The sequence below is a fragment of the Vicugna pacos genome, chromosome 7 (assembly GCF_048564905.1).
Source record: "Vicugna pacos chromosome 7, VicPac4, whole genome shotgun sequence".
NCBI classification, from domain to species: Eukaryota; Metazoa; Chordata; class Mammalia; order Artiodactyla; family Camelidae; genus Vicugna; species Vicugna pacos.
In genome coordinates this window covers 17,743,812-17,759,094 of record NC_132993.1, presented here as the reverse complement: position 1 = coordinate 17,759,094, position 15,283 = coordinate 17,743,812, and the positions used below count along the sequence as shown (strand labels likewise).

Here is a 15,283-nt window from a genome sequence, read left to right as displayed (position 1 = left end):
AAAAGTGAAATAAATTCCTCAAAACCACGTAGGAAAGTTATATGGTGGCATTCATATCCTAGACTTGTGACTCCAAAAACCACGTGCTAGTCACTATACCACATGATCTTGCGTGTGTGAACCAAAATGTTTACTCAAATCTCCTCGAGGTAAAATGTTCCATGTTCTGATTCAAATATTAATATATATGTCTAGCTGTTTCCCCTTCCCTTAACAAAGCCCTTTCTCCATCCATCTATGCCAGGCACAACCACCAGTCAGTCTGCCCTAATGCAGCTGCAGCGGCAAACTCAGGTCCTGATGTCACGTGGCAACAAGTGGCTGACAGATCATCCAGAATGTGCTTCCACGCTTTTGTTTTTCCACTCACAGACTCCTAAGGTTGACAAATACAGCTACAGTGCTACTCCAAAGGTACAAATCTGCATATAAAATTAAATTATGTGAGGAAACAGAAACTAAAGATTACAGTTACACTGCGCAGGACTACAAAATGCTGTGTATAACATAAAAATCAGAAGAGGTTTGTGTTAGGTCTTTTTCCCTTAAGAGTTACTAAGGCTGAAAAGGTAACAAATCAGCATTTAAGTTGCTTGCAAAGGCATAAATGCCCATACAGTGCCTGCAAATTTAGTAGTTACAGAGGTGGCGATCCTCCCAAACCCATTCACTAACCCACCATAATCTGGGGAGAGAAGGAAAAGGGATTCAACGTTGGAGTAAGGAAGAAGTATGCTCACCAGGCTTTTCAAATGGACCATTTACTATAGGGCAGCCTTTCAAGAAGAAAAAACTGTGGTGTGGAAGCACAACAAGGGAAAGGAATCACAAGATTAACTACAGCTGAATACATCGTGGGCATACTGCCTCCGTGTCACACCCATGTCTAACAACATAAAAACTTCCAAATGACTGGGTAAATCGCATGTGCTTACACAAAGAAAACTCCTTCCATGATGTTAACAACCAGCTCTAAATTTCTACTATGTTATAGGCCTGAGGAACTGAGGCTTTTTAATTACACAATATTAGTCACTGACACAGTGCTCCAAGCCCCTGCAGCACGAACCATGTTAGCTAAACTAACAAAATGAATAATTTAACTCTCAGCCAGCAGGAAGTAACTATGCCACCTTCATTATTTACCTCACAATGCCCATTTCTATCATTTTTAAAATAACAGCCGTAGGTGTTCAAGATGAACCCACTGGATCCTTACATGCACGGTTCTTGATTCACATGTCACAGGAAAATCAATCCATCCTCCGTTCAAAAAATCTAGTAATCAAGGATTAAACATCAACCTTCATTCATACTGTTCTTCCTTATTAAATTCTAATCCATTAAATGTCAATAATCAACTAAGGCATAATATAATCAATATAACCATACTTCAGATAAAGCTCAGAAGCTATGTTATTGCCATTGCACAAAAACAATGTTATCTCCTCAGCAACTGTGTATTTTCAAACCTTCTGCTATTTGAATTTTCCCTATTGCGTGAGAAAAAGGACTGACTTTCTTTTTTTAAGAAGAAACAATTTTAGACACAAAAATGCTATCATTTTCCTTCCTGGGAAGAATTTTATGGCTTCTCACTATAACTAACAGGGTTGTGAAAAGCAGCAAGAAACCACATGTGTTCACGGCAATCCAGAACAAATTTTGTCACAGAGACCAAGGCTTGAACTCAATCACTCTCTTACACTCTAGCCAAATATCAAAAGTTTCCTCTACAGTTCAGAGGAAGCCGACCTAGCTTTGATTCTGCAGAGATGATAGCCATCAGGGAGACTGGAAAAATGGATCCTGAATTAGAGACTGCACTTTTATAAGCAGCTGGAATTGTACTAACTCATATTCAATTCCTAGTTAAAATAATTTAGAAGATAAATAAATACTGTCAAGGAAGAAAAATTTCAGGGATAACTATAAATTTCATTAAGATATATAGCAGATGTTACATGGAAGATGAATATTCATTCCTTCTGTCTTCTACTGCAATCCATTTTATCTTTACAGTGATTTCCAAACATCCCAACTCAAAATGCTTACATTGTACAAAAATTCAACAACAACACGTTTGTGGTGCAAACAGTTTGTCATTTTTTGCTTAGTTCAACATGACTAAGTTTGTTAATGTATTTTGACAGACTTGCATAACATCCTAAAATGTTTTGAACAATGCAGTTTAGGTCGCAATGCAATATTAATGAGTGAATAATGTTCTTGAATATAAGGTTTAATATTTAATGACTCAAAGTGCTGCCTGGATTTGATGCAGAAGAAAAATGTGCTTTGGAATCACTATATTTATCAGGAGACCTGCAAAAGAGACTCCGGACTCCAGGCAAACCTTTAATCTAAACTTTGAGCAGGTGTCTCAGGTGTGAAATTGATGCTCCACCAATGAATTTCTAGTGCTTATCAGTATTCACAATATCACACCATTTATCAAGTGTCATTCACCAGAATTTTTAAATTACTAGAAACTCACACGTCTGTGCCAAGAGGTACCAAAAAAAAAAAAAAGTGAGGGTTAGTTTTAAAGAAAACACTGTGTGGTCTACATTCAAACACATTTAGGAATCAAATCTGCCAGTTGCATCAACATGTCAATTTGATTATTCTTCTTTTTAAAAATATATGAAACGGGGGAGGAGGGTATGGCTCAGTGGTAGAGTGTGTGCCTAGCATGCACAACATCCTGGGTTCAGTCCCCAGCACCTCCACTATTTATAAACAAGTAAATACATACCTAATTACCTCTCCCCCAAAAATATAAAAAATTAAACTTTAAAAAATAAAATAAATATGTGAAACAAATCAAGTAGCAAGTTCAGACCAAATGACGACTTACCTCCACATCTTCTATAAAGGGAAGTTCCTAATCTAAAGAATCTCACAGAGAACTTGGTTCAAAGTTAGAGTACAATTAGAATCTAATCCAATGAATGGATAATCTGCATAATTACTGGACTTGCCTCATTTGCAGATACTATACCTTAAAAATAAGCATTAAGAGGGCAACAAGAGCAGGATTTACTGAAACCAGTTAAATAATACCCCAAACCACAAAGTTGTGGAGAAAGGACTGTAAGGCACTTCTAACTGGAATTTTCATATTACTGTGGTTTGGAAACAAAATACTAGTCAAAGGATGGAAATATGACTCAATTCCCAACATTCATCTGCATTTATAGGTCATAACAGCCATGTCAATAATGACTAAAATATAACTTAAAACGTCTGGGTTTAAGACTTGACTCTGCTACATACTGATCTTCTCAATATACCTCTCTAAGCTGCTGGTTTTCTCATAGGAAGATGGGCACAGTAACACCGTAGCCACACAATTGTTAGAGAATCAAATTAAAAAACTTGGTAAGCACTAGGTCAAACAAAAAGCATTAATACCAATATGAGTAAACAAAGAAAAATCTAAGTAACGTTTACCGAGCACCTGTAATGCTCTTGGGAAGGGCCTGCACACACGACTCCACTAACATGATCACTATGGTGGTTGGAACACAGAGAACAGGCAACAGCAATTTTTATGTTGCCTCATTTAGTTTCTATAATAAAGAAGGAAAATAAGCACAAAATAATACAATTAACACAAATATATAAATGAAATATTTTCTCACCTAAACTTTCATTAATGTCATATTCTGATAGTTTATCAAGAATCTTCATTCATAAAAAGACAAATTATCAGTGACACTCAATGCTTTATTAATCTATTTGATATAACATGTTTCAGTCATTGATTAAAGTATTTATTGAGCATTTATTATCTGCTTAGAAGTGTACAAACCACAATGTTAAAAAAAATCAGTAATTCTACCATCAACTACAGTTAACATTCCTTCCTTTATATCATGACATTTATACAATGCTATTAATTAAGTTCACTCTATTCCATTTTTACCAGATCAGCAATTACATCAAGAATTATTTCAAAAAGACGCAAAACTGCTTTCAAATGTATACTGCAGAAAACTTTAAAAGTTTGCCAATGATAGGTAACAGTCCTAGGTCACTGTAAGATCTTCATTACCACCACTGCCAAGAAGAGTCCTTTTTTTTTGTTGTTGTTAAACCATTTAAAAGAACTGATGCTACAAATTCAATGAAAATTAATTAATTTCTCCTAAGCACCAGTCCTTCCTGCAGGTAATGACAGTATCTCTTTAAGGAAGCACGGATTCAGTAATTAGACTTTTCTCAAGTGTGAATAACTGAGACAAAAAGGCAGGTATTCACTTTGTACCTTTTCACCCACCCCAATCCATAAATCTATATTAAATTATAGCAGCTTTTATGATTATTCTCTAATTTACAATGTACCTAAGGGCAGAACAGAATGCTTAGGAAAATGGTAGAAAGAATACCTAAGAAACTGTAAATGATGGTTTCCACTGAGGTGTGGGATAAGGTACTGGACTTAGCTTTTTTCATTTTTGTGATGTTGATATTTTCATGCAAGTGTATTATGTTTAAATAAAATGTTAGAGCAACAGTGAATATTAGAAATATAATGCAAACTATAAATGTAGTTTTAAATTTTCTAAAAGCTACATAAAACAGAGTAAAAAGAACCAGGCCAAATTAATTTTAACAAAGTACTTTATTTAGCCCAATATATCCAAAATATTACCAATGCCACATGTAATCAATATAAATTATTAAAGAGATATTTTATATTTTTTTCATATTGAGTCTCTGAAATCTGGTAGGTATTTTAAACTTAGAGCAGATCCCAATTTGGACCAACCACACTTCAAGTGCTTAGTACAGGGGTACAAAAAGTTTCAAAGGCATATCCAGGCATAAGTTAGGTATTTTTCTTCCTAAATTTCAAAGCAGTAAGACGGTGCTCATTAAAAACTTCTTTCATCAGTTCTCAGCTCATGGCATGCTACTGTTTCACTGTTGATTTCTAAGATCTTTATCCAGCCCTTGCATGTTATTTACCTTCTTGGTCCCTAAGTAAGAACTCTTAAAATTACATATTTCATGTGCAATGCCACTGACTATCTTCATTTCAGGGCTTTACATCAGCAGAAGTGGCTACCATTCATCACTTGGGTCTCCCTTTCAGAATATCTTTTAAAAGTCAAACAAAATTGCACCCCTTTCCCCCACACATAACACTGCAATATTCAGCACCTGAGGCCCACAGACTTTATAGAGGTTCTCCCCGCGCTTGAAAAGGATTTTCTGAGTAAGCAAAATAAAAGTGAAGGCACCAATACACAGGAACTACCACTTAACATCAATATCAATTTTATAATTTATATTAACTAAAAGGAATATTTTTCAGACTAAAAGCCAAGCTGATGTTTTTAACCCACTTGTTAATTTAAAAAGAAGAAAAGAGTTCTCACTTCTCCCACTTGGTACTTTTGGACTAGACCTGGGCACACCCTTGGAAAAAGACAATCAATAGCTCATGCAGAAGAGAACAAGTTCATCTAGCTTCATTTGCTCTTTTTTCCTGCATTTTCACCACTATAGAGATTTTCTACGCTCCTTAGAAAGGATAAAGGCAAGAAGAAATGAGAAAGGATATTTGAAGAAAACACTATACAACTGGAGTATAATTAATTCTCTGAAATGGATGGATCGGTAGATGGATGTATGAACGGATGGTTAGATAAGATTGATAATCACACTTACAGAGCATTTACTATGATTCTGTGCAAGTCACTGCTCTGTGCTAAGAACTTTACATGGAATATCCTACTGAATCCTCAAAATAACCCTAACAATAACCCAAGGTGGGTGTTATTACTGCCCTCCATCTAACAGATGAAGAAAGTGGCCCTTGAAGAAGTCAAGTAATTGCTATGTGATCTATAAACTAGTAACCCATAAAACTGGAACTCAAACCCAAGCAGTCTGACCTTTGAGACCATACTCTTAACCACCACACTCTACTGCTCTTGAGTTCAAAGAAAGGAGTCTTCTGTAAGAATAAGCATTTTGTACTGAAAGTTTAATGTGTGCCAGGTACTCTATATATGTTATCTTAATCTTCATTTAAAAACAAGCTTATCAGGTAGGTATTCTCATTAACCAAATTCCATTAACTAAGGAGACTGAAGTGCAGAAGGGTGAATCATCTACTCAGGATCACAGATCACTAAGAGGCAAAGCCAGCATTCAGATCAGATCTCTACTCCAAAAAGACATAATGCTGTCCCCTACTGTTCTCCCTCATAATTTAGGTGGATTTGTATTCAGAATAATGGTAGAAATCCATGAGACTTTCATAGTACTAAAATAATTTTATTTGTAGTACATAATAGTTCACAGAAAGTATTCTTTATACAGAGATAACCTGGATAAAGATAAGCGCTACCAAAAAAACAACCACAACACTACTTTAATTCCTAATTCATGTTTCACTTGCTTTAATAGAATTAACTCAGAATGAGAGTGCTACTTAAAGAGGGGCACATTTATAAATTTTTTCTTTTCAAGTATCTATACAACTCTCATTAAAACTGCTCTTCCACTTAATGTCACATAATAATGACACCTCCTAAATCTTCATACACAATACACTCATATTGGCAGTAAATGTTGCAATGATATTAACTTAGTATTCATTTAGTGACTGAGCAAGAATAAAAGTGAAAATGAGTGACACTGATATAAGTTTCATTATGGTTTCCATGATAAAATGAAATGGCTAAGTCACTGAAAAGTAAAGCACATTTTGAATTTCCAGGCATCATAGTATGTATATGTCTGGGAATGTGGTGAAAAAAGTAACCAATGAGACCAATTCAAATAGTTTTTGAAAAAATTAATCCTAAGAGCACTAAGGATCTATATATTAAAATTAATCAAGATAAACCTCAGCAGATTCTCAAGTAAGATAAATTGTCAAAGACAATACACGACATGATTTACAGAAGACTGCTAGAACTTGAAACTGTCATTATTGCCAGTTCTTTAAAATTCCATATTAAGATCCATGTTTACAGAGATAACGGAACACAGAACTGGTAGACATGCTCCTAAAATACCCAGAGGCCTGTTTGCTTTAAAAATAGGCTTCAAAAGGTAAATTAACCTCTCTGAGATTGGGTCATTCCCACAGGAAGACAAAATAAAGCATTATTTTTTAAAGCAAAATTAAGAATAACAAATACCACCACTGAGCTTTTAGTTTTATCTATGTGAAATACATAAAATTAGTTAATTATCTCACATACCCCAAAAATGTAATAAATGAGGGAATGATCATTTTGTCACTATCCTTCATACATGACAGTAAAGAGGCATCAGTAGCTGTACGTCCCTCCTTCCTTACCATGACAAGGCACTACAATTTGTAGTTAGTTGTCAAGCTCAAATTTAGATAGTCTTCTGTTTTACACTTGCAGAGGCTCAGTGCTTCAACCAAGATCTTGCCCACAATAATCTGTCACATTTGAGTGGCTACTCTTTGGCCCATTTGTTTTACTACCACAACCATACCTGCTTAGATAAAAATAGATGAATAGGAACATATGACATCATTTTTACAAATCAATTAAATCCTAACCTTAACCCTTTTAAACTCCCAAGCCCTTCAGAGTCCCGATGAAAATAACTTCCATTAGAAAATCAATACAAAGTTTTGGACCTAGAAGATACTCTGAAGATTGAATAGGAGAATTCATTTCTGCTGAGGAAGAACTATAAAACAGTACAGTATCTAACCAAATATACTTGATGGATATATTTGACATGTATATTAGTCTATCCATCTGTTATGGACTGAATTATGTCCCTCCTAAAACTCATATGTTGAAGCCCTAACCCCTAGTATCTTAGAAGTTGACTGTATTTGGAAATAGAGTCTTTTAAAAGGTTAATTAAGGTTAAGTGCAGCCAAAAGGTGAGGCCTTGATCCAATATGATGGAAGTCCATATAAGAAGAGATACCAGGGATGCCCTCACACAGAAAAAAAAGGCCACATGAGTAGATGGCATGGGCAAGCCAAGGAGACAGGCCTCGGGAGAAACCAGCCCTGCTGACCATCTTGATCTTGGACCTCCAGCCTCCAGGACTGAATAAATAAAGTTCTGTTGTTTCAGGCACCCAGTCTGTAGTACTTGGTTACAGCAGCCCCAAAGAACACACCCTTCTCCTGAGGGAGAATACCAGAGTAGCTTCAGAGTTCCAGAAAGGTAGGGTGGACTGCACGGCAAAGGTGGGCAGTGAAAGCAAAAAAAAAAAAAAAAAAAAAGTCTCAGGTCTTACTTATTAAGTGAGGATAAAACTCAAACGGCACCAAGACTTAATACAGTATCCAGAAGTAAGGTTAACTTACCTCATGGCAGACAGTGAACTATGGTACGTGGCAAAGAAGAGAATGGTAACAACTAAAGACACTGGACTAATCAAGTAGCAGGTGAAAGACAGTATAAGTGAAAAAGCAATGTGATCTGGGGTAGGGAGGGGAAAGGAGCAAAAGAGACTTTTTAAAAATAGTACAATACTTGGCAATTACAAGTTTCAAATGCAGATACTTATTTCAGCTCAGTGACCTATGGCATCTAATCACCTGATACAGAAAACTGTAGGAAGTCTGTTTGGATTCTGCTTTAAACTTCCGCAGTCATGTCTGTAGTAAGGAGGAAGTTTATTCAAGATATTGACAGTTACAGCAGAAACAGTTGTGGTAATAACCATCATATTTACTACTGTCAAAAATAGATTATACAACTCTGTGGGGTCAGTGTTACGTGGTGTCAGGGTAAAGTGCATGAATGTCTCAAGGCTCATTCCCCAGGGTAAACCTGAATGATGAACTAATCTTGTGAAGTCAAGAAAGGTTCCACCAAAAACATTTAGTTTTATCTTTAGGACAATAATGTGAACACTTAGAATACAACAATAACTGTTAATTATACATTTAAAATCAGGTCACTATAGAGAATCAAGAAATGAAAAATAAAAACGTAAGCGATGTAACTTTTTTTAAGTCTAGAATTCAGTCACCCACATCACTTGCAACAGATTCTTCTTTTCAGTCTTCAAATTTATTCCATTTTCCTTTTCTCTTTTTGTAGCAAGCAAAAAGCAAACACCATGTTATCCTTCAGAAGATGAAAGTATGGTCATATTTAACATCCAACAAATATTAAGTTAGTGCATACAGTGTGGGGGCCATTGTTTATAAAGCTACAACTATCTCAAAGCTGGTTTATTTCTTCTGTTCCCACCTGATCTTATGACACAATCATACACTCCCAGATACGTGTGGTGCTGATCAGTTAACTAAATCACATTTTGGCCAGATCTATTAGGGCAACTGTAGAAATATCACTGAGTTCCCTCCAGGGTAACTGAAGTCCCCCCGCTGCACCCTGTCGCTCACCATTATCCGTCTGTTGTATCACATCAGTTGTACACAGGTCTCAGTGATGACAGGTTTTTATATCTATAGGCAGCTAACAAGAGAACAGTATTAAAACTGAGCTACAGTTTAAACTGAGTCTTTTAAACTACGGTGACTTAACAGTAATCCAAAATGATCTAGCAAGTTCATTCATTCACTAGGTGCCTCAAACTCTCATGGTACTCCCTCAGCAACAAGACCAACAAAAAGACTATGCACTCCATCCCCCTAACCACTAGCCATCTAAAATTAATGAAAATACTAGCCAAATAAACAGACATGATAAGGCATGCTCATGTGGGCACCATGCACCACAGCCCAGGTTTTATTACCACAGACCCAAAATGTGCAACAATGAGACAAAAGCAGAGGCTCATACTGGTAATGAGTTAACTAGCACAATTTCTTGAAGGTAATTTGGCAGTAATAATATTCTGTATAACCTCTGACCTAGTAATTCCACTTGTAAAAATCTACCCTAAGGAAATAATACTGAATATGTATAAATTTAATAACAAAGATATTCAAAGCAGTGTGTTCATAACAGTGAAACCTTCTGAACCACTTATTTGGAAACCGAAATGTGAAGTGAACTGCCATGAAATTATCTATTGACAAAACATGCCCATGATATAGCTTAATGATAAAAATAAAGCAGCTCAGGAAAACAATGGGGACAATATGACACCACTTCTGTTATTTCCCCCTTACATACATATGCCTGTGCACCAAAATATTTACAATGGGTTTCTGTGAATTAGTGGGATTGTGGCAATTTTCACTGTGTTTTGTTTAGCTGCATTTCTCTAATTTTCTATACAGTGTAAACAGAAAAAACACTTATTATTACCATGTGCCTGGTGACTTCTGCTTTTACCCATAGACATTCTGAGGGACCAGGAGGGTACTGCAGGTGAGGTGATGACAGAACAACAGAAAAGCAGGCCAGGCCACAACAGAGAATCGACTATGGGACATGGTAGGAGAAGAAAGCAGAGACAGATCCTAGAAGTGGCCGGAACACAGTTGGTGCTCAGAAACCAACTCCCCTTATCGCGTACCTGAGAGGACACAATAAGGTGGCCATTTTCATGGCTGCTGCTGACTCAGATCCCTGCAACATTTAAAGGCTCAAAGGTAGGGGAAACTAGTAACTCTCCAGACCTCCTTAGGGACCCCGAGCTGTATCTCTGCTGAGCTTTCTCCATACAGTGCTACAGTACATACCTCCCAATCTTCTGATTCTTTTAGCTTCTTGATTAATTTATTTGCCCTTTCAATATGTCCTCTAATTCATTACAGCCTTCCTGGAATTGCTGCCTGGCTTCTCAACATGTGATATCAGATGTCCCATAAACAACAGGACTATTGTATTAAAACTGCAAATTAGATCCAAGCATGCTATTTTTCCCCCAAGCCTATTAACTTGAAGTTCTACAGGAAGAAATCTCACTTAATTTGCCATTTACAGGATAACCTTTCCAGGTGTATCTTTCAGGTCCTTCCTACTGTTCTAGATACCTTTTAATATCTGTTTGTTGGGAAAAATCACCTGAATGAGGGAAGAAAATTAATCCTGTTTTGTTCCTAATGGACAAAAACTGCAGATGAGCACACAACGCAGTCAACTGATGACTGGACAACACTCTTCAGGGGACTGCCTTCCTAAGCAAAGTACAAATGGCCCCTCACTACGATAAGCAATGAATATTTCTATCTTTGAAACAAGACTGAGTGACCAAAAGGGTCATGCATGGAGATTTCCTATTCTTTGACATTTTGCCACTAGTTATACAGTAAAAGATGGCTGTCTTTATGCAGAGAACCATCACCAAATGTTCCCAGACTTGGCAGTTTAGACTATCAGTGGTTTTCAGGATTTGAAAAAAAAATCAAAATGAAGACTCTGCTGTCTTCTACACACAAGCAGAAAAGCAAGAAATTCTAATTTGAAGGGTGGAGGGGGACATAAATGTAACAGCAAGGCTAGGTATACTTTCAATAAAAGTAAATTAAAAAATCACTTTACGACCTTCATAACATCTCTCAGTCTTGTACTGAGAAAGAATGATATATGTTAAATACATAAAGATAACACTGGTCAAACATAAAAAATGCCCAAGACAAATTCAAGTGACCATCATGATAAAGAATTTGCTCTTTTCTTTTTGTATTCTCCCTAGGCTTATGTCAGTAAACTAGAATAAACATGTTATTAAAAGAGAATCAATAGAAGGCTTTAAAATATACACTACCACAAAAGGTCAAGCCCTGGGATCGATTTTAATATAACATTTTTGTGCAGCTTCCCAAAGGGTTCTTTTCTAATATTGTTCCTCATTTTTCTCTCACTTTGTTCCCTGACTGGTGAATGTGCTGTTCTTGTCTGCAAAAGGCTGTTGAAGGCTGAGTTTGCTGAGTGTGTGTCATTTCTATGACAAGCTGCTAGAAAATGAAAAAAAATAAAAAATTTAAAAAAAAACAATACACAAAAAGCATTTAAAGGCAGTGGGAGGATAAATACAAGAAAGCATGACGCACAGGACAGTGTTAACTAACAAAATAATCCGGAAAGTTGAAATTCAGAACAATCTGCCACCACCAGCCACCCCGGGCTTTTGCCTCCCCTGGCACCTTGAGTAGGCAGTGACTCCTAGGAGGCAGGACGGCCAAGGAAAGCAGAATAAGGGAAGAGATGGTCCCTCAGGTTTCAACCAAAAACTCTCACCACACCAGGTAACAGGTGCAAATCCATGTGACTCTGGGCTCCTCTTGAACTTAAAGCACCACATGTTCAAAGGAAAACTGGTCACCCTCAACAGGGTTCATGGGAACTAGAGAGAGGTACATGGCCAGAGCCATAGGCTTCTTGACATGTGTCCCAATATTCAAGGCTCAAAGACTGAGACAAACCACATCCAGGTCAGTCTCCTGTACATATGAATGAACAACACAGTATATAGTTTATATAGTTTACATGTTTATAGTTACAAATTTTGAGTATGTTTTTGGTTGCTAATAAAAATAGTCCAAAACCCACACTATATTCTCATAAAGTCCGTTTTCACTTTTAGATACTGTTGACTAAGCAACTGCCTCAGGACAAGATGGAAAATAGTATTTTTGCCCAAATCACTTGACACCAAACAAACTATTGCCTCTGGAGTTCAAAATGCAGTCCCCATATCAAAAGTGGAAGCCAGCTAAGCCTACTAGAAGGGAAGACATGAACTGCAGCTGTTCAGAACCAGGAAAACTTGAAGAAATGCTGGGAAAGAGTCTTGGGCTGGGAGAGAAAGAGAACTGGGCTTGACTCCAAGGCTGGCTTTTGTCAGTAACACAGTCTTGGGCAAGGGATTTAGCCTCACCCAGCTGCGTTCTGACTATAGAATAAACCCACAGTGAGCAGAGACACCAACCACATCCATTTGCTCCCTGGCTTGGTGGGGAGGTCACCCTGCTTTGGATTCTAGGGAAATCTGAGGTGCGTCATCTTACAGGCCAGCACGCAGGCTAAGGTAGGACTCGTCAGAAGGCTCCTAGCAAGTTCAGAGCCAATATACACAAATTTACCAGCACAGCGCCTGGCAAACGGTAGGTAATCATTAACTGGTAGCTGCTGCAGCCCTGTGATGATGCTCCCGCCTGTTTTTCCTTTTGGACAAATTCTATTTCTTTTAATCTATTTACCACGACCATAAAATTTTACTGTGATTTACTAACGCATTCTTGTTGACACTTACTGTATGACAGACAATGAGTTTTGGCTTTGGTAGACCTTTATAATCCAGCAGAGGAGACAATCAATAAACAGATACAGTGCTATGAAGAAATGAAGCAGAGAAAGGATAGCTAGATTGAGAGGACAGGAAAGAACCTTTAGATAAAGCAATCAGTAAGAGCCTCTCTGTGGGATTATTTGAGAAGAACCCTAAACAGTATGAGGGAGGCAGGCACACAAAATGTGGAATATGGGATTGGGGGAAAGCAAATCTCAGTGGTAGAGTGCGTGCTCAGCATGAGCAAGGTGCTGGGTTCAATCCCCAGTACCTCCATTTAAAATAAACAAACTTAGTTGCCTCCTCTGTCAAAAAAAATTTTTTTAAGAAATTCATTTAAAAAAATTTGGAATACAAGTATTCTAGGCAAAGAGCTACACACGTAGGCACAAACAAGTCTGGCAGCTGCTGCAGCTGCTATGCTCCACGGGAAGGTGGTAAGAGGTGAGATGTGAGCATATAAACATCAAGGGCAGCCGAGGACCAGAAGATCAAGGGAAATATCTGGATTTTACAATAAATCTAATGAAAAGCCATTAAAGGATTTTAAGCAAAGAAACTGCCAAGATTCCAAATGCATTTTTTAAAAGCACACTAACACTGCTTTGTGGAGAGCAGGATCTGGGGGACAGGACTGCCTCCCTGCATGGAGACTTTGTAATAGTTCAAGTGAAAAATGATAATGGCTTAGACAGGGTTTCTCAACCTCAGCACTACTGACATTTGGACCAAACAATTCTTTGTTGTGGGAGGCTGTCCTGTGCACTGCAGGATGTTTAATAGCATCCCTGGCCTCCACCCACGAGATGCCAGTAGCACCCTCCAAGTTCTGACAGCCTTAAAGATCTCTCGATGTGGCCAAATGTCCCATGGAGGCGGGATGCAGGGGGAGAGGAGAAAATCTCCCCTGGTTGAGAATCAACTGCTTAGACTAAGTAGGGATGGAAATGGTGAGAGAAATAAATTTGCAATATATTCTCAAAGTAAAGACTGAAAGGCACAAAGGAGGGAGTAAGAAATAGTCAAAATTCTGACACGTTACTCTCAACTTGTTAGACTTACACCCAAGTTTTCAGTTGTTTGAGGAAAGTGCTTTATAAGTCAAATCTACCTGGAGCTGTATAAACAAGTTAAGTTACAGAAACTCATTTGGACAATAGTTTCAGCTCCTTCTCTTTAAGTCTATAAAAACTTAATTGTGCAACTGACAGGTATATTCATAAAGAAAAACACTATTTCCAACATTTTACAGCAAAATCTACAGAAATATTAATTTTCATCTACTATTTGACAGTATTTTGACAGTTTTATTTCAAAATATAGTCATGTGAATTAAAAAAAAAATACCCCAGAAGTCCCTTCAATGTGAAATCTTTTCAAAACTAAATTCCTTATTTAATGAGCTCCACAAACAAGGCAAAATTGACTATAACAAAACCTGAAAAACACAAATCTTCAGTAAATCACATCAAAAGAGCCTCAGATAGAGCATTCAGACTAACATATAACAGGTAACATCACTGCTGGACCAGAAAACAATTTAGCCTCTGAGATACCATCTAGCAGACTGATGATGAGTGTGGCTTCAGTTTCCAGACTGGTTGGGTTCAAGTCCCAACTCCTGTATGTTCCAGATATGTGACTGTAAGCCAGTGTGAATCTGTGCTTCAGCCACCTCATCTATGAAGCGAGGGTACCAGCAGATTAGACCCTGCCTCTTAGGATTGCTGTGAGGATTAAAGGATCATTATGTGCAAAGTACCTGGACTAGTGCTTGGGACAAACGAAGTGTTCAAAACCTGTTAGCTATTACTATATATTATTGTTATATATATTATTATTCATTATTTATATATATTATTTATTATTACTTATTCGCATTACTTTCCTTAGGTAAGGTAAAGTTTTCCTATATGGTATATATTATCAGATTTAAACTCTACTCAAGATCTGCATATACAGTACATAGGAAGAGGACCACAGGGGGAGGAAAAAAGCAACTTATACAACATTAGTACTTCAAATTCATTTTGTAAAAAAAATACTATATAAAACATTGTTAAGAATACATTTCTCCTATAGTAAAATGTGTGAATGACT

The 15,283-nt window shown here is 37.1% G+C and overlaps 1 protein-coding gene across 3 annotated transcripts in view; it reads right to left on the bottom strand.

Annotated features, from left to right (window-relative positions):
• CHCHD3 (coiled-coil-helix-coiled-coil-helix domain containing 3) overlaps positions 1 to 15,283 on the bottom strand; it is a 251,261-nt gene that overhangs the window by 177,102 nt on the left and 58,876 nt on the right. The window lies entirely within an intron of this gene.